Source organism: Leptonychotes weddellii, chromosome 2 (genome assembly GCF_054177405.1).
Source record: "Leptonychotes weddellii isolate Sample4059 chromosome 2, ASM5417740v2, whole genome shotgun sequence".
Taxonomy (NCBI): domain Eukaryota; kingdom Metazoa; phylum Chordata; class Mammalia; order Carnivora; family Phocidae; genus Leptonychotes; species Leptonychotes weddellii.
The window spans coordinates 75263900-75287891 of NC_138370.1; positions in this window are offsets into that span (position 1 = coordinate 75263900).

Below are 23992 nucleotides of genomic sequence, written 5' to 3' on the forward strand. Positions count from 1 at the left end.
CTGTTGAATCTCAGATCTGTACCTCTGAAACAAATAATGCAATATATATTAAGGAAAAAAAAAAAAAGAAGGTAGCGGGAGGGGAAGAATGAATTGGGGGAAATCAGAAGGGTAGACGAACCATGATAGACGATGGACTCTGAAAAACAAACTGAGGGTTCTAGAGGGGAGGGGGGTGGGAGGATGGGTTAGCCTGGTGGTGGGTATTGAGGAGGGCACATTCTGCATGGAGCACTGGGTGTTATGCACAAACAATGAATCATGGAACACTTCATCTAAAACTAATGATGTAATATATGGGGATTAACATAAGAATAAAAAAAAAAGAACTACAATCTTATGGTTGTAAAATAAATAAGTCATGTGGATATAATGTACAGCATGGGGAATATAGTCAATAATACTGTGTTTGGTGATAGATGGTAACTAGACTTACTGTCTAGTTGATCATTCTTCAATGTATACAAATGTCAAATCACTATGTTGTATACCTGAAACTAATAAAATATTGTATGTCATTTATATCTCAATAAAAAATAAAATAGTCATCACTTTCCTCAAAACTACTCTGCTAACTCTGTCACTGTTACTTTTAGAAAAAGTTGTCTTTTAAGTCACAGAGGATATTGAAACCAGAGGTCTTCCCTAAGTGCCTGCCACAAAACTTGTAAATGTAAGAATTTTTTCTCTTTCTTGGTAGGATGGAAGATGCATTTCTCTAGCCCCAGGTAAATCCCTGTAATAGTACTCTAGATCTCACCTAAACTTATCCTTCTTAATGACTTTGCTCTACCTTTTATTTCATCTGATAACTATAATCAACCTCATCTTTTCATTAGTTTCATTTCATCCACATTTAAATAATCTCAAGGGTTTTCTAATCATTAAAAAGTTGAAAAACTATCTTCCTCAACTCCCATTAGCTAATCTCCAATCCCCTCCTTTCCTTCGTATGTTTAAAGAGCTGTTTGTATAACTGTTCTTCATTCTTTCACTCCCCATTCACTCTGCAGTGCATTGAAATCTGGCATTTGCCCCCATGAATATAGTAAACATCTCTCAACAAGAACGTCTTCATCTATAGCTTAACTGAGTGTGTGTGTGTGTGTGTGTGTGTGTGTATGCATGCATGCATGCATGCAATTATCTTACTTGGTATCTCACATGCATTTAATATTATTATATTACTGATCATTTCATCTTTGGAACACTTTCTTCCTTTCTTTAGTTTCCATAGCCATGCTCTTCTGGAAATCTACCTCTCTCTAGTTCTGTCATCTTTGTCTTCTTATAAGCTTTTCCCTTTATATCTAACATTTTCTTCTTCTAATTATTAAATATTTAATGCTTATGGGCAATTATTTTTAAGAATAATAAAAAATCATGTACTTACTACAAATCTTTGTCAACCCTCAACATTTTATTTCTTTTTCAAAAAAAAAGAATTAAAACATATATATACCCTTGAACTGTCTTGTGTACCCCACTTTTATCCCATTTCTTTAACTTTCTATCTACTCTTCAACAACATGCTTTCTTAAATCAGTGTTTTATTTTTGAATTTTATCATATTTAAAGATTTTATGTGTGCTTGAAAATAATGTACATTCCTATTCGTGGATACGAACATTCGATCAACCTTGTGCTGTGTTGTGTTCAAAATTTCTGTATTCATATTAATTATATTCTTTTTGATATATCAGTTTCTGAAAGAATAAAATTATCTCCCAGATATTGTTGTTTATAAATTTCTCCTTATATTTATTCAAGTCTGTTTTACATAATGAATAGCTCTATTTGAGCACTTAGAATTTTTCCATCCAATATCTGGTATCCTTAAAATAAATTGTAAGACCTTTGATGATTTACTCCTAGGTTATCTTTCTAGCTTCATCTCATGCCTCTTACAACTCATTATGTATATACCAGCATATATAACTAATGTCATTTTCTCAGACTTATGTACTTTTGAAAATTCTTTCCCTTTTATGTAGATTAGAACATACCTTACCATCACTATTTACATATTGTCTGGTTAGTATTTAAGCATCTTTTGGATCTCAGCTAAGAGCGTCATTCTTCCCTCTAAATCCCACCAGAGTAGATATACTGCAGAGCACTTAAAATTAATCTTTTGAAGGTTCCTACTCTTTTAACCTTTGAATTCCTACACTTAGCACTTTACCATATAGAAGGAACTTTGTAAATAATGAAGAGATGAAATGACATAGGCTTGTTTCTGTCTTTAAGAGAGCTTGCAGCTTACGGGCACCTGGGTGACTCAGCTGGTTAAGCGCCTGCCTTCTTCCACTCAGGTCATGATCTCGGGGTCCTGAGACTGAGTCACATATAGGGCTCTCTGCTCAGCAGGAAGTCTGCCTCTCCCTCTCCCCACTAGCCTCCACTTGTGCTCTCTGCTCTCTGGTGCTCTCTCTTTCAAGTAAATAAATAAAAGCTTTTAAAAAAAGAGCTTGCAACCTAGTACTATTTATGTGTGTGTGTCTATGTTTGTATGTGTATGCATATACACGGATGGTAATATAGTCTTGGAATGTGAGTTTATTCATGGTTCCTTATGATTCTAAATTAAAAGACTAATGTTAAGAAGTTAGCTCCTTTACTGGTGTTGTGTGTAAGTGTTGTCACTGTATTGTACACCTGAGACTAATATTAAATTGTATATTAATTAACTAGAATTTAAATAAAAAGTTACAAAAATAAAAATAGAAAACAAAAGAAGTTAGCTTCTTTTAAATTTTTACAAACACCATTGCAGAGAGAGTCCTATGTGGATTTAGAATCGAAAGCACTTATTGTAGAGAACAGCCATTTTGAAACCATGTCCTAATTACTAATGTAATTATGATACACTAAAGTACAACCCGTCTAAAGAAGGTTCATGTTGAAATTTCACTAAGTTGTATAAACCCAGATCAATTCACCATCTTAAGTCTAACTTTTTCTGAGCACCCAAGTAGATGTGGTCACTGTCTTTTGTATTTCTCTTTGAGCTCTTTCCTAAGGATCCCTGGTTTCATTCATGTAACCATCTTATTTAGCTACTTGATTATTAATTCCTGGGGCATTAATTCCTAAAGCAGCATTTTTGATTTATTTTTTTCATTTCCTACAGTAGCAAGTAAAATAGCTTGCAAAGTACAAATATGCTTTTATGAAATTAAATTTGGATTTTGTTTTAATAGTATCCTGGAGAGTAACAAAAGTATTAATTTTAATAACAAAATTAGTGGGAACATATGACCTCTTCTTCTTTGTCTTATCCTTTTTGTTGGACAAAAATTTAATGCAAAGAATTATGATTATACAACAAAATATAACTGTGAATTTATTATTGACAATGAATCAATTCAGACCATGGTGGCATAAACTTTAAATTTTCAAACTAAAATAACTCCAAAAGCCACTAGTAAGCAACATTATTTTATTTTATGGCACACAACATTGCTTTGTATAAAATATCACAAACTCCCACATATTTACCAGCAGCTGGGTTATGGTCACTGTGGGGACTATAATTTCAAAAGCATAATACATATTTAATAGTTCAACATTTATACTGCTATGAGAGAGTTTTTTTATATAATAATTATCTTTTTTTCATTAAAAAAAGTAACTCTTACACTTCAAAAACAAAATATGTTCTATACAGATGGGGATAAATTCTCCCCATGTATCTTTTGGCCACTTTACAAATAATTTTATAATTTTACAATGAATATGGGCAGAACCCTCACCAGTTTTATGGAGGTATTCTGAGAACTTGGTCACTTTCCATTTCTCTATTGACTTTCTATATAGCATCAAGAAATGTTTTAGCTCCTCTTAGAAAACATACTATCATTACAAATAATGATGATATCCCTGTTTTTAAAATACAATAACAAGAGAGTATATTTGAGGTTTCTTTTTTAATAGAGAATGTTAGAGAACCATGCATCCAGAGCCAAATTTCAACACAATTATTTGGTGGTAAAGTTAATTTAAGGAAATCTATCTATTATTTATTATTTTCCTATATCTTGTCTCCTGTCTTGTCTCTCTCTCATTTCATACTGTTCCCAAATACTTTATTCTCAGTAAGGTATTTTCAGTATTCTCAGTAAGGTAAGAATGGTTAATGATGGTTTAAAATATTACCCCTGGAAAGAAATATTTTGTTTTCATAAGGATCAACATTTTTATTATATTTTATTTATTATATTATTATTTTATTTATTTGTTTTATATTTTTTAGAGAGGGGGTTGGGGCAGAGGGAGAGGGAGAGAGAGAATTTTAAGCAGGCTCCACACCCAGCATGGAGTCCCACACAGGGCTCCATCTCACAACCCTGAGAAGAAATCAAGAGTGGAAAACTTAACCGACCGAGCCACCCAGACACCAGGATCAACATTTGTAAATTAAAGTAGTATATACATAGCTTCTATCAATTAAAGTAATACATAAATAGCTTCTATCTATTTGCTAAATTTGAGCAGTTGTACATAAGAACAAATATATGGGTTGAAATCTATTAACAAAATGTCTTTGACGTTCAACACTCAACATTTGAATAGGAATTGCTATGAGGAGGGCATGGTACTAGATCTGGCAAAAATAATAGCAAGCAAATCAGACTAGGTTCTGTCCTCACAGTCTATAATCTGGGATAAAAGCAGGGGGATAAATTAATCAAATAACCAAAATTAATCAAATATTCACCAATACACATACCCACACACACAGAAACACACGTGTGGATGTATATGTTAGCAAACTGCCCTCAGTGATGATATGGAGAGTGATATGGAATCATATAAGCAGAGGACTTAACTTAGTCTGGTGGGGCAAGGAGAGTATCTGTCAAAAGTGTCACCTAAACTTGTAGGATTAGATGGTCACAATATTAAACAATAAAGCTAGTCTTATTCATATGAGATTAATGTAAAATAAAATTACTTGAAAAATAAACTTGCCAAATAGAAAGAGAAATAGTAATCAAGTCAAATGAGAGCAATATAAAGAACACTTCATTCTTAAAATAGTTTGAGAGGCTTTAAAAATGTGGTATCATTATCATAAACCATATAATACACTGATTTGGGAATCCTGATTTTGAATCATGTACCAGATTTTTGTTTCATTTTGTTGTTTAAATATATTAAGCTTTGATTAGTCCAACTGATTCTCTGTCATAACCTGCTCGAACAAATACTCAGTAAGAGGTGACCCAGGTGGCCTGGGGATTAGAGGCCCCCCCCTTGAGAAATGCAGATCACTAGAATAGTCATTTTTATTGGGCAGATAAAAGATAGTATCAAAAGATTTTTCAGTATTGTGTACAATGTAAGGGTAGGGTCTAGTCTGATTTTTCCTAAAGTGTCACCGTAAAAGATTATACAATACAAAATAAGTTTGGAAAGCCATGTTGATTTTATACCCAACTCTTTAATCATTCTGTTTGGAACACACAATAGCACACACTCATTAAGATATCTGAGTAGGGGTGCCTGGGTGGCTCAGTCAGTTAAGCGTCTGCCTTCGGCTCAGGTCATGATACCAGGGTCCTGGGATTGAGCCTTGCATCAGATTCCCTGCTCCTCGGGGAGCCTGTTTCTCCCTCTGCCTGCCGCTTCCCCTTCTTGTGCCCCACCTCCATCAAATAAATAAATAAGATCTTTAAAAAAAAAGACATCTGAGTATATAAAAAGTGCCTGTGATTTCTACAGCAAAGAAATCTGTTTAATTCTCCTGATTTTTTTTTTACAAAGCTGTTTACAAAACTAGTGCTATTAAAAAACAAACATAAATATCCAGCAGATATAGTTTATTTGCTACAACACAAATTTGACATGACCTAACCAAATCACATCAATTAGAAGATGAAAATTACATGATCCTTGGAAGTTAAATAATTTCCCAAGATACATATATGTGTGTATATATATATATATATATCTATATATATATCTATATCAGATATATCCCCATATCTATATATCTATATATCTATATAGATATATAGAGATATATTTGGTAATTTAGCTAATATATTGTGTGTGTGTATGTATATATATATACATATATATATGCTTGTGTGTATATATATATGTGTGTATATATATGTCTATATTTAGTAATATAGCCAGTATTAGAAACAAGATGTCCTTACTCCCATACTCTCATTGTCTCTTGCACCATTTTGACATGTAAATTTTGTAAATATACAAATATATTTGTAATATATTTTGTCTTGATACATTGAAATACTGATTTTAGTAGCATATTATTCATCTCTATTTGAACTGAAGAAATAAGCCTATACAACATACAATCACAATATATACCAATGAAATAATTACTATTCTTTTATATTAACAAGTTTCTCTAAGTACTCATAAACTTATCATTTGGATGTCTAATTCTTCATTTCATCTTTTTGGGAGAAAAGAGAGTCAAACTGATAAATTATTTTCTTATTAAGGCTACATGACAGACTGAAATGTTACTAATGGGCTTTTACCAGATCACTGTCATTCTGGCTTTCTGAAAGCTTTTAGGATCTTATGAACATGTGCTGAAGTGTAATTGGTTCCCAAGGTGGTCTTAAAAGTAGGTACCAGGAAAGAACAACCAGTTACATCTACACACTCACAAACATTTATTTTCATGTGGCCCTTTGGTGTCAACAGAGAACCATATATAGAATTTCTTCTTAGTGGCCATTTCTTAGTGTCTTAATTGGCCAGGAACATTTAAAGAAATGAAAGGGCAAAAAGAGTCAAAGCAACAATGAACTTGAATATTCTACCAAGTAGCTTTTCAAAATAGTTATACCTAATTAATATGGGCCCTAATAAAAACTCTAATGCAATTGTCTGAAATAATTGCATCCCATATTTTCATGAAAAGAGCTTTGTTGTATTGTCATAGAAGAGTGAAAATTTCTTCCCAAATCAGGAAGAATTTATTGGACAGGTGGAAAAAATTGTAACTATTCTCTCACTTTTGGCATTGGAAGATAGTTTACAAAAAACAAAACAAAACAAAAGCAAAAACAAAACAAAGCAAAACAACACTTACTTAAAGGCAGCAGTGAAATTATTGGGGTCTGAGTATAGGTGTAGCCTTATATTGTTTATTTCCTAACATATTAGTGTTTCTTTGAGCTGATGCTTTTTATTACCATTCTCTGAGCCCTGGTAACATCTAATACTGCAAATAAGCACATAATGGTCTCTGACATTAAGTCTATAGTTAATTGACTTCTTATACCATTGCATAGTTAATTGCTGAAAACCAGGTTTACTTAGAAAATTTTGAATAATATTAATTTATATTCTGCCTTCATTAAGAATATTATGGCCCTTTTAACTGCCTCTCCTCTTCTCTTCATTTCATCTGCATTCTCAGTCAGGCTTACCCTGTCATCAGATTTCCCCCTGCATTAAAATTACTACCGACTCCCAGTTTCTTATTATATCAAACCCAAATCCTAGCTGATTTTCAAGGCTCTTCATGTATGTCCTATATGTTGTCAGTCTGTACCTAGCTTTGCTTTCTGACACATCCTGTTGCATTGATCAAGTTGTTCATCTCACAGTTTCAACTTTCAAATTTGTACTTATTTCCCTTTCCCCACCATATTTATGCTACGCATGTCTATTCATTAGAAAGAAAAGTTTCTTTCCTTTTTTACTTATCTAAATCTTGCTCCCTTCCAAATTTTGTCCCATTGAAATTGCCTCTGATTGTCCTGACATTTATTTATTTTACCATCCCTAATATTCTATAGCATTTTTGCCTCTTCAACATAAATAGCCCTTTAAAAATATTCTCTTAACTTTGCTAATTATTTCATGTGTATCACTTTTAGCTCTTTAGGCCGATTTGCATACTTCTTAAGTTTGGGTCTGTGTCTTATACTTCCTTTATTTATCTTTTACACACTTTGTTACATCTAGGACAATGATAAGAAAATGATGTGTGCTCAAAATCCTTGTTGATTGATTGACTGAAATAATTGCATACCATCAGGTTGTTTTTGTCATTAGCTGACAGGATCAAGTTTTAGAGATCCAGTTAAATGCCTGCCTATCACCCTGCCAAAAGCTGATGCAGATGGAAGTCCTGAGAGTCAGACAACTCATTAACTGGAAAGGGACTGCCACCTATTAAGAATTCTCTTTGTGGATTATGATGAAATGCATTAAGTTTGATTCATTCTTTTGTATTCAAACTATTTATTATGTATCTAGAAATAGCATTACTTTTTAACTAACTGTATTAAAATTGTCACTAATTTTTCTAGAGTTGTCATCTTTGTTTACTATTAAAAAGTTTAAAAAAGAAAATCACATGACTTTAGCCCAAGCCATTTTCTACATAATGCAGAAGTGGAATGATTTTTAGGGAGACTAAAAAAAATTGTAAGCTTATTGGGACAATGACATTTCTTGTTAACATAAATATCCACATAACAAATTGGCTTAAATGGAATTGTCGCAGTATTGTATCTTCTAAATACACTTGTATTTCATTAGGTACATGACTTCAAAAAGTCTCTCTCTGTATATATAAACAATAGAATAAACAATTGTACATTTCAAGTGAAAGGCGTATCTCAAAATCTGACCATACCTATTTTATTAGCTTGATCTTCTATCTTTTGGAATATGTGGATTAAAATTAGTATGTCTAAATTGTTATTATGAAATTTTATGTTAAATAAATACTTTTTTTACATTTTAAGACAAAGTATAGCATAATGAAAATTTACTATTCATTTAACTTTGAATTTTTTGGGGGGGTCACTAGGGTTCTTCTCAAAAGTTTGTCTTTTCACTGATTTGAACTTTACTGAGCTTTTTAACCTCCAGCTTTTTTATTTTTACTTTGGGAATAGTTTTTAGTTTTTTGTCCTTTATCTTCCCATAGACATTTCATTCCTCTGTGAAGACAAAGGTAGCAGATTTCCCATAGCTTTCAGACTCTGTTTATTTTCTTCCCACACTTTGTATTTTTCTGATCCTCTGCCTCTCTTTCCCACCCCCAACACACTCCACACTTGGTCTGCATTTGTCTCGATAGACCCCAGAAAATTATGTATGACTAACCTACACACACACACACACACACACACACACACACACTCACTCAACTAATGAACGAGAAACATCTTCTTGTATAGTAGTTCTCAACTATTAGTAATACATTTTTCTCTTTTAATTAAAGCTTCATTTAATTCTGCTTTTTTTTTTAAAGATTTTATTTATTTATTTGACAGAGAGAGACACAGCAAGAGAGGGAACACAAGCAGGGGGAGTGGGAGAGGGAGAAGCAAGCTTCCTGCTGAGCAGGGAGCCCGATGCGGGGCTGGATCCCAGGACCCTGGGATCATGACCTGAGCCGAAGGCAGGCGCTTAACGACTGAGCCACCCAGGCGCCCCTAATTCTTCTTTTTTAAAAAAATGAGAGGAGAAAGGAAATTATGCCCCCCAAAAGACAGCACTTTTGTCAGAATGTTTCCTTTGGAGGACGCACAGAAAAAGAGGGTGGTGAATGCAAAAATAAGAATTTTTGTCCAAACTTCCCACTGGCAAACTGTCACACCCTTGATGAGCAAGTACTGGATTTTCAAGTAAGCTTATCTTATGTTTTGGGTTTTTTGTTGTTGTTGCCGTTAATTTAGAAGAGCTAGAGCCTTTATCTGTTCAGTGTTTGTTTTAAAAGCTGAAGCTTCAATAAAGCTGGTAATTTGGCTGATTTGAGTGTATTAAGATAGTAGATGGTATATAACCAAGTGAATATTTTCATTACAGCAAGTGTAACCGGGACTCATATGTGAAAATGGTGGTGTCAAGTTGTGAGGATCTCCAGCCCTCTGCTGAATAATGTTAAATAATTCCTGCTGTCGTCCAGCTAGTCCTTCCTCTCTCAGTGTTACGGGTCAGCACTGATCGATGCTATTTTTTGCTCTTTGGTAGTGATCCAAGAATATAAAAAAAGAACATCTGGATTTCCGTCAGTTCCAGCCAAGCTGAAAAGCTCTCTATAGTGTGTGTTTGTTTTTATAGATTCATACACATTCTCCAAATGTTATTTTCCAAGGCAGCCACATTTCGAAACCGTGAACTTTATCTCATTAAGTGCTAAAACTAAACAAAATGTCTTTCAAGCTCCCATGTGAAGTTCTAGTCCTGTGAGTCAAGTCACTTTTCAAAACACATGTTTCATGCTTGATGTGACTCTAATTCCCCTTCTTCCTGGGAATCATGACATGATTTTGAGAAACACTCTAAAAATGTCTGTGTTCACTGTTTAATGATAATTAACAACTCTTAGGTGGGTTATTTTTACAGTCTTTGGAAAACAACAACCACAACAAGAAATCCCTTTTTAGAAAAGCAAATGTAATAATGTCTCTCTGAAGCAGTTAACATTCCTGAAGTGCAAGGTAGTAGTTTCGTTCACAGAAGGGATTGAAAAACAGGGAGAAGTAATGTCATTTTCTCTTGATTGTCTAGTCAGTCAATCTCAAATCCATTCAGGAAAATTTTTTAAAGTCTCAAATTCTTGGCTGGTTTTTAAAAGGTTTTAATTTATCTTTCAACAACTGTAATCATTTAAGATGAGTTTGTCAGCAATATGACTGCTTCTTCTCCAAAAACTGAACAGAAATAACCCTAATACTGATAAGCAAGTCCTCTTCTAAGGTCATCTTTTGTTCCTTGTTGACTAGGTCAGTGTGACACAGAAGAAACCAAGTTTGAATGTTTTACAACACGTTTCCAAATCCCTGAACATGTGAGTTGCCAGCTTAAAATTTTTAATGTTTTAACATGAACTTAAACCACACTTCAGGTTTTCAATTTAGATTATAAACCTAGGGAGAGCTAGGCTTTAAATTTCTCTAGGTACTCAGCAATAGTACTGAATTCATTATTACCTATTGGTTAAGTGATAAATAAGAATTAATTTTCCTGATATATATGAACAATCTTTTCTATAACTTAAACAATTTTGCAAACTAATATGATCACTTCATTTAAATATATCTAACATTGTTTCTTGTCCATATCTCTTAAAAATGAACTTCATTGTAAAATTTTATTATTCCTACATTTCCTTCTATTCAAAACACTCTATGATCATTATATTTTATGATGTTCTTTAATTAGACTGTGAAGGTGTTTCTAAGAGAAAGAAAATATCCCTCGTACATTGTAACTGGGATTATGAGGTTTTAACTATCAACACTTCACCTGCCCCATGCCAACCACATATGTTAACAGAGGTCCATTTGAGTCCTGTGTAACATCTTGGCCAGCTTGGTCCACAATTTGTAGCCAAACATATGGTGAGTGGCTTTGGAGAAGAGTCTTCAAGCTGGCAGGCTCCTGTGGATGTCTCCGGGCTCACATGCCCCATTTAAGTTTGTGCAGTTCCAAATTGGAGCCTGAGTCTTGTCTACTTGTGCTGAAATGTGAGGAGGTCCAGATTTTTTACAGCTTCTAAGCCTCCCAGACAAGTATAATTATCAGCACTCCAAAGAGCTAGGAATATAAGCCAAATGCAAACAAATTAGGGAGTGAGAGCCGAAGAGCTACAGCTGTTGGGTCGAGCTGGGTGCAAAATGGTTTAGTACTTTCAGAGATTGGAGAAAAATGTCATCACAGTGAACTTCCTGTGACAAAATGGACTTGTTCTTTAGCACTTTTCTTTCTAATACTGGAGGAAATCAGCTCAAAAGGAGAATAACTTCCAAATAAGCATGGATGTGGCAAGATGGGTAGGCAGAAGAGGTAAAACTTCTAAGGAGGTAAAGATTATACAATTATTTGGTGAATGCAAATTTTGGAGGGTATAACTAATAATAACAACAAGTAATTGCTTTAAAGTTTATATTCTGGGGCCAGAATTAAAAATCCAACTTAATGGTGAGCTGGAGACCATGTGCCCCATCTAATGGAAGCTCCCACTATTCAGCTCCAGCTGTTTTTTGTTGTTCTTAGGTGAGAATGTTGGCCTGAGGATTCAGAAATCTGGTTTATTGTGAAGATGTTGTAAGATTTTCAAATGTGGGCAAATTTTTATTTTCTATTTTAGAGAATATTGATATTCTTGAAAGTATTGCCAATATGATGCCATGAACAAAGCCGTCTGATGATCACTTTTAGCTTAATGGTCATCAATTTATAAACTTTGCTTTTACTAGAATTGCTTCCTACAAAGAATTCAGAAACTTGGATTTGTTCTAAAGAGATGGCAAATTTTCTCTCCTATGACCTTGAATTCTCTTCAGTCATTCTTTCTAGGAGCTATCCTCAATACCTTCCTCACATACCCCCTCTCCCTAAGGTTCGATGAGTAGTCTAATCTTGTCAATTATAGCTTCCAAATCTCTCTTATATCTTTACTGCCCTCTCTATTTCTACTACCATTGTTTTTGGGTGTGCTATCATCATCCCTTAATTGGAATCTCACCTACAGATCTTTTTCTATTAATATCTTGCCCTTCCCCCTACTCCCTGACTTAGGTAGAATTTCTTATTCCTTTGTTTTCTTAGCACTGTCTATTCCAGAATCTTACCATGTCTATTAAACTTCCATTCCTTATTATTGTTTCCACAACAGCAAGTCTAAATCTTATTCTACAAACTCAGTACAGGAAACCCATAGTCATCCATTTCCTAAGTTTTCAACTTGAGGCCCCCACCATGGTGAGGAAATCAACTTCAGGTATTCTTGGATCTCTTTTGTCCAAGGTTGTTGCCAAGGTTCTTGAGGGGTCTCATGTAGTACCAAGCTGTGGCCAGATCCCTCAGTCCCCTGTCGTTTTAGTTTATTCCTGAAACGTTCTTTTTTCATGTCCATATTTTCCTTAGGTGTGGTTCCTCTGCTGCTTCTGTACAAAATTTAGGATTTGATTATCATAGAGAGAGTAGCAGTCTCAATGGGATTCCTAGAATTGGTCTGCCTCCCTAGACAAGAGTTTCCCACCCTCTTTTTCATAATAATTTCCTTTATCCAGCTATACTGTTTATAATCTGTTGTGATCTTTTGGGAAGCTACAAGTTATCACAATTTCTAAGGTTTTTTTGTTTTTGCTTTTGCCACTCAAAAAACAATTGTTTTTCTCTTAGAGCAACATCACACTTATTATTAAGGCATGCCCCAACCTACTAAGCAGCCATATTTTCTGGAGTTTTGTCAGGAAGAGCACCTGGGAAGAGCACCCAGGTTGCTGAGGTCCTAGAACAAGATATGTCTTTTCCACCCTATCTTCAGCCTGGGCAATTTCTTTCTGGTATGATGTAAGCACCTCCTGGCACCTTTAAGCCACTTCCCCTTTCCTTTAAATCATCTAGTTTTCTGACAATGTCCTTTGATAAACCATTAAATTGAGACACCAAAGTATTCGTACAAAAATTGTTTATCCCTTTTTTAAAGCAAAAGAACACCAAATCATCAAACTCTCCCAGTGGGCGAGAAAAAATATTTGCCTTTCATTCTCCTCTATAGTAGGTAAGAAGAGTCACGTGACTCTAAACATTAAAACTGTTTGAAAGCTGTATATGTAGAATATTCTGCCAAATGCACACCTGTCTTCTTCTCTAGACTGTAAGCTTTGATAGGGTAGAAATGATAATTTTCTCATCTTTGTAACTATAAACCTCTATAAAATTCTTGTCACATTGGAAGTGTGTAATGTTCTTGAATAAATAAATGATCTAGGCCAAGGGCCAGTGTATTAGTCTATTCGAGCTGCCATAACAAAAAAAACACAGATGAGTAGCTTGAACAACAGGAATTAAACATTTTCTCACAGTTCTGGCAACAGGAAGTCCAAGATCAAGGTACCAGCAAGGTTGATTTCTGGTCAGGCTTTTCTCCTTAGCTTGTAAATGGCCACTATTTCACTGTGTCCTCACAATGACTTTTCCTCTGTGCATGTGCAGATGGAGAGCAAGAGCTCTGTTGTCTCTTCTTCTTCTTACAAGGTCACCAGTATATCAGATTAAGTCTCCATCCTTATGACTCATTTAACCTTAATTACCTCCTTAGAAACCTATCTCCAGTTACAACCATATGGGAAGTTAGGACATTAACACATGAGTTGGGGGGTGGGGTGGGGTGGGGGCAGTTCAGTCCATTCGAGTGGGCTGACTTTTTTGGTAAAGGGGCAGGTAGAAAATTTTTTAGACCCTCAGACCACATGGTCTCTATTATAACTATTCAGTTCTGCCATTGTAGCATGAATGAGTATGGCTGTGTTCCAGTAAAACCCTGTTCACAAAAGTGAGGCCGGGAGCTGGATTTTGCTTACAGGTTGTAGGTTGCTGACCCTTAATATAGACTCCCAAATGTTCTAACTTTCTTACCTACTTACTCATATACCCATTTCTGTAAGTATTTCACAGAATCCCTGCTTGCAACATTTAATGTCTTCTCTTTAGTTCCAGAATATGACATAAGCTTCTTTTTTATAGTGAATCAATAGTAGGTCAGTAAATGTCTTTTCTACATTTTACGGTAAATAAGGTTCATTTCTCCACACAAAAACAAACATCCTCACAAGTGGTATCTTTGCCCAGGGTAGTTCTTTTTTATCTGGAATATTACTCTCTCTCAGCATTCTCATTACTGCCCCTCCCCCACTTTCTGGAGACTAGCCACCCAGACTCTGCTATCTTTGAAGCAGCCCAAACTTCAGTCAAAATTATTCATTTTTTTCTCCTTCTGAACTAACACAGAAACTTGATTATTATACCAGTGGTAGTTATTAATTTACCTTTTCCAATGCTTAGGGATTTTCTTATGCATTTCTATAACCCAGCCAGTACTCAGCACTTGGAAAAATCCTGAGAATTCTATATTTTTATAGCAGGGGCATTTCTTTGAGTAGAATCCAGTGCATTAGAACAATGGTTCTCAACCAGGGTTGATTTCATCCCCACAATAAATGTGACAATATCTGAAGAAACTATCGGTCATCATAACTGAGTGGAGAGGGACGTGTTGCTACCAGCACCTAGTAGGTAGAGGCTATAGATGTTGCTCACCCTCCTACAATGCACTGGACTGCCCCCTGGAATTATCTAGTCCCAAGGGTTCATATTGCTGAGTTTGAAAAAACCATTATCTAGATCAAAGATATTTCTCTCCATTGAAAGTTGCTTGTATTAAAACCACTCTTTTAGGTGATGGATTTTTAAGGTTTCTATAACGCTTACCTCTTTATCCATTTGTTTTTATATTAACAAGTTGTGATGATAGACTTATATTAAACAAAGCCAAGTAGTAGGGTTCATTTTGGGGGCATTTCTCTTGAATACATAAACTATTTGTAGGAGAGACATAAGGATAAGCAACTATGTGTCCCATTTTTCCACTGACAAGTGGTAAATTTATCCAAGTTTCCATCAGCATGCTGGGGCAGAGCCAGGCCAGCCTCTGGGGAACCTGGACATTTTGGGATGAAAACACTGATTTAGAATTATTTCAGGATGAATTATCAGTTAATACCTTCTCTCTGTGTTTTAGAGTTTCAGAATGGTAAGAAGAAATTAACGAATTGTTTGTAGAACACAGAAAATAAATTATATAAATAAAATAATACAAATAAAGCAATGTCAAAAAATAGAAATATGAATAGGCTAAAAGCTTTTGAAAGAAGAAAGAAAGAAAGAGAGGGAAGGAAAGGAAGGAAGGAAGGAAGGAAGGAAGGAAGGAAGGAAGGAAGAGAAATGGGGGAGGGAGTGGGAAAAATAACTGGTAAATTAGGACAGAAGCATGAGGTTAAAGTTAGGCACAGGCAAATTTAGATTTAGAGTGAATGTAATTAGTGGTATGACCTTGGACAAGTTTTTTTTTTTCTTTCTTTCTTTCTCTCTTTCTTTAGCTCAAAAATGGAGGTAGTATTGTTGTTCCAGAAATTAGATGAAAATAAATACAGAAAACATCCATCACTGTATCTGGCACATAGAAAGTGCTAAATATATGTGTAAAATATAATGTTTGACAATCTGTAGAGTATAACTTCCTTTAAGTAATAGAACATTCCAAGATAAAGTATTTTAGGACTAGGCAGACTAGAGATATGATTTCTATGAATATATTTGTACCAATAGCAGTGAAGTTAATAAAAATCTCTGTGCCCTCCTTTCCCCAAAGTAAGTCAAGAATTTTAAGTGAACCCCCAGTTCAATTCCTTCCACTGCCAGTTGCACTTTAAATGCAAAATGTGCCAAAGACAGATGCTATTACTTTCTGCAACCATACTAGTCCAAGCCACTGTCACCTGTCACCTAGGCAACACAGGCTTCGGTAGTAGGTTTCTTATTATCTTTCTGCTTCCCCTTTTTTATCTTCTCCAGCTTAAAGTCCAATTTTTAAAGGCATAAATCGGTTCATTTACCCTCTAAGATCTTCACTAGCTTTTGCATGTCTCCTAAAACACAAACTCCTTACCATGGCTCACAAGGTCTTCCTTGATTCCAATCCTGACTACCTATCCACTGTCATCTCTTATTCCCACCTCTGTCTCTCTCGCTGCTCCAGCCACACAAACTTATTGACTTACCTTCAAGTACACCAAGACATTTCCTCCCTTAGGTGCTTTGTGGAAGGTCTTCCTCTGCTCTTCCTAACACTGACTTCTGATCCTTCAGGACTCAACAGAGAGGTCACTTAACTGCAGAAGACTTCTTTTCCTCCTCTTTTTAAAGTAGGTCCTATGGGGCACCTGGGTGGCTCAGTTGGTTAAGCGACTGCCTTCGGCTCAGGTCATGATCCTGGAGTCCCTGGATCGAGTCCCGCATCGGGCTTCCTGCTTGGCAGGGAGTCTGCTTCTCCCTTTGACCCTCCCCTCTCTCATGTGCTTTCTCTCATTCTCTCTCTCTCAAATAAATAAATAAAATCTTTAAAAAAAAAATAAAGTAGGTCCTATGTTGATCTCAAAAGCTGAACCCTTTTAATTCCCTTTTTCTTTTATCACAAATTTGAATTTATATGTTAAATTGTTTACCTATATATATGTTGTTCCCACACTAGCGTATAAACTCCATAAAGGGAGAGTCCTTGTGTTTGTAATTTACAACCATATACTTAGAATTTAACACCAAATAACACCAAAAATAAATGTTCAGTAAATATTTATTGGATGAATATATGAATGAATAAATGAATGTACAACAGAAAATAGGTTAGGATCTGATTTCCTTAAGAATTTATCAAACTTTTCTTGGACTTGGGGAGATGGATAAGGAGCATAATAAATGTTTTACAGTGTCTTCACTTTCATTTCAAGTGTTGATTTTAAAAGTATTAATAAAAATGCTTGTATGGCAGCATATGAGGATGACTTGGTATTTCATTCCTTGAGGTCTTCCCATTCTGTATAGATAACCATGTGTTCTGGAGTCAGTAGGTACTCAATAAATCCTAGCTGAATTACAGATTGTTACAAAGAAAATATTCCAGGGGCGCCAGGGTGGCTCAGTCAGTTAAGCGTCTGCATTCAGCTCAGGTCATGATCCCAGGGTCCTGGGATGGAGCCCTGCATAGGGCTCTCTGCTAAGTGGGGAGCCTGCTTCTTCCTCTCCCTCTGCCTGCTGCTCTGCCTGGTTGTGTGCTCGCTCTCTCTGCCAAATAAACAAATAAAATCTTTAAAAAAATTTAAAAAGAAAATATTCTAGAAATACAAGATGATTTTTATTTAGTTTTATTCTTGATTCTTTTTGTATTTTTATTGGTGGAGAATATTTGTATATGGTTCTATATTATCTAGGTAAGATAGTGACTAAATTTTTAATAACTAAAATATGAATTATCTTGAAATAACAAATATTGAAGTAATTCTAAAAATCCTAAATTCATACAGCTAAAAGCACTTTTGTTATTGTTGTCACATTTTTATTTAAAGCAAAACCTATTAAACGATTTTCATTATCTTACATAAAAAATGAGGCTTAAAAAATTAAAAAAAAACAAACCTACAAAATCTTGTTTAAAATCACACAGCTATTAAGAGACAGGTCCAGGAATAAAACTCCAATCAGACTTTAAACTTTATTCTTCAGCATGACAGCTGCCTTTTCCTATAAATGCATACCTTTTCTCATAAATACATACCATCCATGTATCACTAAAGAGAATTTTACCATGGTTTTGAAGTTAATAATTTGCTTTTCCAATGCTCTGCCACATTTTCTTAAAGCCAGCTGAATGTCTTGACAGATTTTCTATGAGGCTATCACTTGGATAACAGCCCCCATGCACTTATTGTTGGGGAATGTACAATGGCCTCTCAGTTATTCTAGATAATACAGAAGACAAAAAAGAAATATGAGACATGAATGCTGTATTTCATAGGCATAAGTTGTATTAATTTTGGTTCTTCAAGTGTTTATTGTTTCATGCTATATGCAAATTACTGAAGGGAGCTCTGTAGCCCATCCAAGAGAAACATGAAGCATGCCAAAGTGCTTACAGTTGAACTGGGGAAATAAATCATACATACATGGCATTTCCAAATAAGAGCACATGTTAGGATATGAATATTTGAAAAATATTTGCAAACTACTGCACATAGAGTGTTGCTGTGGAAATCAGGAGGGGGGAGATTACTATGGACACTAATGAATGATGGGGAATTTGGGTTCTACTCTATACGTAGAATGTGTCTAGGCAGACAAGAGACAATGAGTCAGGAGTCTACGCTTAGGGTTTCTTAGAGTATCTCTTGTTAGGAACTCCAGAGAATTTATTTTAGAGCATCTCTTAAGTATGAACGTAAGACTAACAGCCAAACCAAATGCAGAGCACAATGAGATTGTATACTATTAAACCAGGTGAGGGTTTCAGTAAAACTAGGGTGCCTTTAAAATCAGGCATTAACGATGTATGTTGTGCTCTTCTGTATCTTTAATGAGAACATACTTTTGTGCAGTATTGCACTTCTTGAGGTCAGCTTTGAGTTCAGGGAGTCATAGCAGCCCTGACATAGATTAAACCAGCAAGAGTTTATATTTGAGTCCCCAAAGTTATGAGGCCACAAATGAGGCGTAAATGCCCATAAGACAAACATATTCACGAATTACCTCTTTATAAAATTAACCCTCCCAATGGTTTCAATATATTTGTGGATCTATACCTCACTGATGGTCGGCTATTATACCCTGCTGAAAATACAGTGAGGAAACCATGCAAATTTGTTGTAAGGTGATGCCCAATTTGGAAACAAAGCAAAGTGTCATGAAGCCATTGAAAACGTTGGAGAATTGTTCAGATTGCACACAGGTTTTCAGTACACATATATAAGTACATGTGTAAATCTGTGCACACATACAACTATAATTTATACAGGAAGAGTGGATTCTTGGCATATTTAAATGTAAAATTCAGTTTCATAAGTGACTTTAAAAGGTTTATGATATTTTATACTCTATAATAAAACAGTCATATGAAATTATTTTATATATTAAATAATATGTGTAACTGGGGCACCTGGGTGGCTCAGATGGTTAAGCATCTGCCTTCAGCTCAGGTCATGATATCAGGGTCCTGGGATGGAGGCCCACATTGGGCTCCTGGCTCAGCAGGGAGCCTGCTTCTCCTTCTCCCTCTGCCTCTCCCCCTGCTCATGCTCTCTCTCTCTATCTCTGGGTCTCAAATGAATAAATAAAATCTTTAAAAAAAATTAAATGAATAAGTAAATAAATAATATGTGTAACCTATTTAGAAAGAATTAAAAGATTTTAAGCAGCACAAGCTGTGAACCTAAGCTATTATCTTATACTTACATAATAATCAATTATTTGTTAAATGTCTTTGGGAGGAAGAGAAGACATAAGATGTAAGAATGCATTTCTTATAAATGTCCAGAGACTCATTTATGTATTTACCAGAAAATAATTTGCAAATCTAATTTGTCCTATTTTGTAATAGGGTTAAATTGTATCCTAGTGACCTTAAGGAAATATTGTTCTTCCCTAACTATCCAACAATAAGAAAAACAAGAATATGTGTGAATGTGTGTGCCAAGTGTATATATATGTGCATATGTGTAAACTTTTTATTTATTTATTTATTTATTTATTTATTTATTTATTTATTTATTTATTTATTTTTATTTCAGAGAGAGTCAGAGACAGAGAGAACATGAGCAGGGGAAGGGGTAGAGGGACAAGCAGACTCCCCGCTGAGCAGGGAGCCCAATGTGGGACTTGATCCCAGGACTCCAGGATCATGACCTGAGTTGAAGGCAGACGCTTAACTGGCTGAGCCACCCAGGTACCCCTGTAAACTTATTTTTATCCTAAGAAATCTCTTTATCTTTGAAGGACCTGGGATGCTTTAAAGTTAAAACGCTATTTTCTAGGTGCTAGCTATGAGTTTATAAATAACAATTCATTTAATTTTCATAACAAGACACGAAGTAGCTTCTATTCTCACCTTCATTTTATGTATGGCATAACTGAGTCACAGAAAGGGTAAGTAACCTTCATAAGGTTACAGCAGTAATAAGGGGCAAAGTCAAACAGGTTTCTGGCTCCAGTGCCCATTCTCTCAATCACCAACCACTCTTTGATCAAGTGGTTTACTCTGAAAAGTGCTATGATGAATTAGATTCCACTTTCTTCTTTTGTTACAGAGTAAATTTAAGACCAAGTGCTACTCTAAGAAATTGTCTGAATCTCAAAAGTAGTTGGCAAGTTTTTGGAGTTCATTTCCAGGTCCTGGTGTATGATAAGTTTCTTTATAATGAGTTCTTTAATACATTTCACTTTATTTAGGTGATTGCTACAGGGAAATATTATGACCCTGTTTCCAAGACTGATCTTTCTATTTAGCTTCATAAATTGCTTGATGTCAGCAGGACATAAATAAAATCTGTAGGCTCTGTGAAAGCTGATATCCTGAATAAATCTCCAATAGCCTTTTAGAAAATAATGAACTACAAAACTGACTTTTCTTTGGTATTTGTAGACAAGCACTGAAGGCAATGTCACCTACCAACTCAGAGATAAATAACCCCCAGGAGTCTTTTGGCACCACTCCAGAACCTGGTAAGAAAGCTCACCCTTCTGGGAGATTCTCCCTGATTATGTTACCATTAAGTGTAGTGAGAGGCTCAGCAGCAACCGTCTAGTTTCTGCTGGTGTTCTTTGCTTTGCAGTGATTCTTCTAAACTGTCCCCACACTCTCAAGCCATTATTAGCAAACTCGCCCTCAGCAAGCAACATCTTCTACTCCCCCCCACACACTGAGGGTGACCTCATTCCATTTCCTGCCTCTGTCACCAAGTTTGTTTTTTTTTTTGGAAAAAATCAACTTAGTGCCTTCTCAGTTCATAGGGGAGGTTTAATGTGGCTAAAACACCTCCGTGTGCTGAAGATTTCATTCCTTTCTATTCTCTTACAACTTGCCCATCAAATGTCCTCCTATTTTTTCATTGCTTTCCTTTTCATTGATTCCTTCCTTTTAGAACATAATGATATTTCTTTTACCTCCCAAAACAAACTCCTCACTTGATCCTGTAGTCTCCTCTGCCTGTCTCTGCTCCTTACTTTTCAGACTTCTCTGGAAAGTCTGTCAACATTTTCTGTCATGCTTTCCTCTCTTCCCATCGAATTTCAATTCCCCTACAGTCTGAATTTTCTCCTGAAATCATCAGTGAAACAACTTATCCAGAGCTGCTTCATTTTTAAAGATTTTCACATGTAAGAATTTCGCTTTCTGAATTTCCTCCTCTTCAATTTTGTCTTACTATCAAAACTTTTCTTTCAACTAAGGCTGAGTTTGAGGTTTATTTCCCATAGCTTCTGAGACATCTCTCTCTAGAGAGCATATCTAAATCAATATGTCCAAACCAAACACACCAGACAGATATACTTACAACGCTATATCCTTTATTTCTTATCTCAGCTAATTGCATAACAATTTCTTTATCTACCAAGCTAGAGATTTGGGATTCATCTTTAACTTTCTCTTCCCCCTAATCATTAAATCCAATAATACTCAAAAATTTCATATTCTAAACACTCCCCCTTTTGTTTTCCCACTCCCTTCACAGCATCATAGCTCTCCTGGACAAAAATAATAGGTTTTTTTGTAGTTGAATAGTGACCAAAATTCATGTCCACCTGGACGCTTAGAATATGATTTTATTCGGAAATAGAGTCTGCAGATGTTATTAGTTAAGGATCTCAAGATGAACTCATCCTGGATTCAGGGTAATCCCTAAATTCAAGGACTGGTGTCCTTGTAAAGAAGAGGACACAGAGACACACAGAAGGTCATCTGAAGACAGGCAGAGTTCAGAGTTATACTTTATAAGCCAAAGAATGCCTGAGGCCACCAGAAGCTGGAAGAGGCAAGGGAAAATTTTTCCCTAGGGCTTTCAGAGGGTGCATGGTCCTCCTGACACCTTGATTTCAGATTCTTAGCCTCCAGGAATGTAGGAGAATACATTTCTGTGCTTTTAAGCCACTCAGTTCTTGTTACTTTGTTAGAGCAGCCCTAGGAATCTAATACATTTCCCAAGTGGCATCCATAACGTCTTCTAATATCAGGATTCTTTATGGAATGCTTTGATAATCAGTTGAAAGCTATAGAATGTCTTCCAAAAAAGACGCACAGACATACGATTCAAAATTTCACATATAATTTTACAAATTTCCAGAACCTCCAAGGTCTGTCTAAGGAACTCTTAGAATTCATGCAGCCAATTAAGAACTCCTTCCTTATAGATAGTATCCTGAGTTAATTTACTACATTACAATTCTGATGAAGTCATCTTCTGATTTAAAACATTAACATCATTCCTGGACTACAAGGTTCTATACAATATGACTTCATTCTTATATACTACAGCTCCCCTGCTGAAACAGCTTTTGTTCTTATTCCTCCAAATGAATATGTTTCGAGAGCATACCATGCTTCTGTGCCTTTGCACATGCTCTGTGCATTGCCTGGACCTCCCTTACTCCCACCTACACCCAGCCATCTAATAAATTTCTAGTTATTCTTGAGGTTTTATATCACTCATCTCATCTGTGAATCAAATGATCTCATGGCAAAGTATTATGTTGTTTTACAAAGTGATTCAAGTTCTTAACTGTGACACATTTGTGAAACACAAAGTGCTTTACTTTGAGTGTAAAAAATTTTTAATGGGGGCGCCTGGGTGGCTCAGTCAATTAAGCGTCTGCCTTTGGCTCAGGTCATGATCTCAGGGTCCTGGGATCAAGTCCCACATCGGGCTCTCTGCTCAGCGGGGAGTCTGCTTCTCTCTCTCCCTCTGTGATTTCTGTTGCTCTCACTCTCTCTCAAATAAATAAATAAAAGTCTTAAAAAATATTTAATGATTATATTGTAGCATTTTGTTTAAATTTCTGTATTTGTCCACTATGTTTCTGATTTCTTAAAGCAATGAATTCATTGTAATTATATAATATATAATAGAGTACTAAACATATCATAGAATTCAAATTGTAGGCTTTTATTCCAATTGGTATAGATTGGAATCTCAGAATTACAAGTTGTGAGCTTTTTTACTTTAAACAAATGCTTCAGTTTTTGTTTGTTTTTTTTTTGTTTTTTAACATATAATGTATTATTTGTTTCAGAGGTACAGGTCTGTGATTCAACAGTCTTACACAACCCACAGTGCTCACCACAGCACATACCCTCCCCAATGTCTATCGCCCAGGCACCCCATCCCTCCCACCGCCCACCACTCCAACAATCCTCAGTTTGTTTCCTGAGATTAAGAATTCCTCGTATCAGTGAGGTCATATGATGCATGTCTTTCCCTGATTGACTTATTTCGCTCAGCATAATACCCTCCAGTTCCAGGGCGTCTGGGTGGCTCAGTTGGATAGGCGACTGCCTTCGGCTCAGGTCAAGATCCTGGAGTCCCGGGATCGAGTCCCGCATCGGGCTCCCTGATCAGCAGGGAGTCTGCTTCTCCCTCTGACCCTCCTCCCT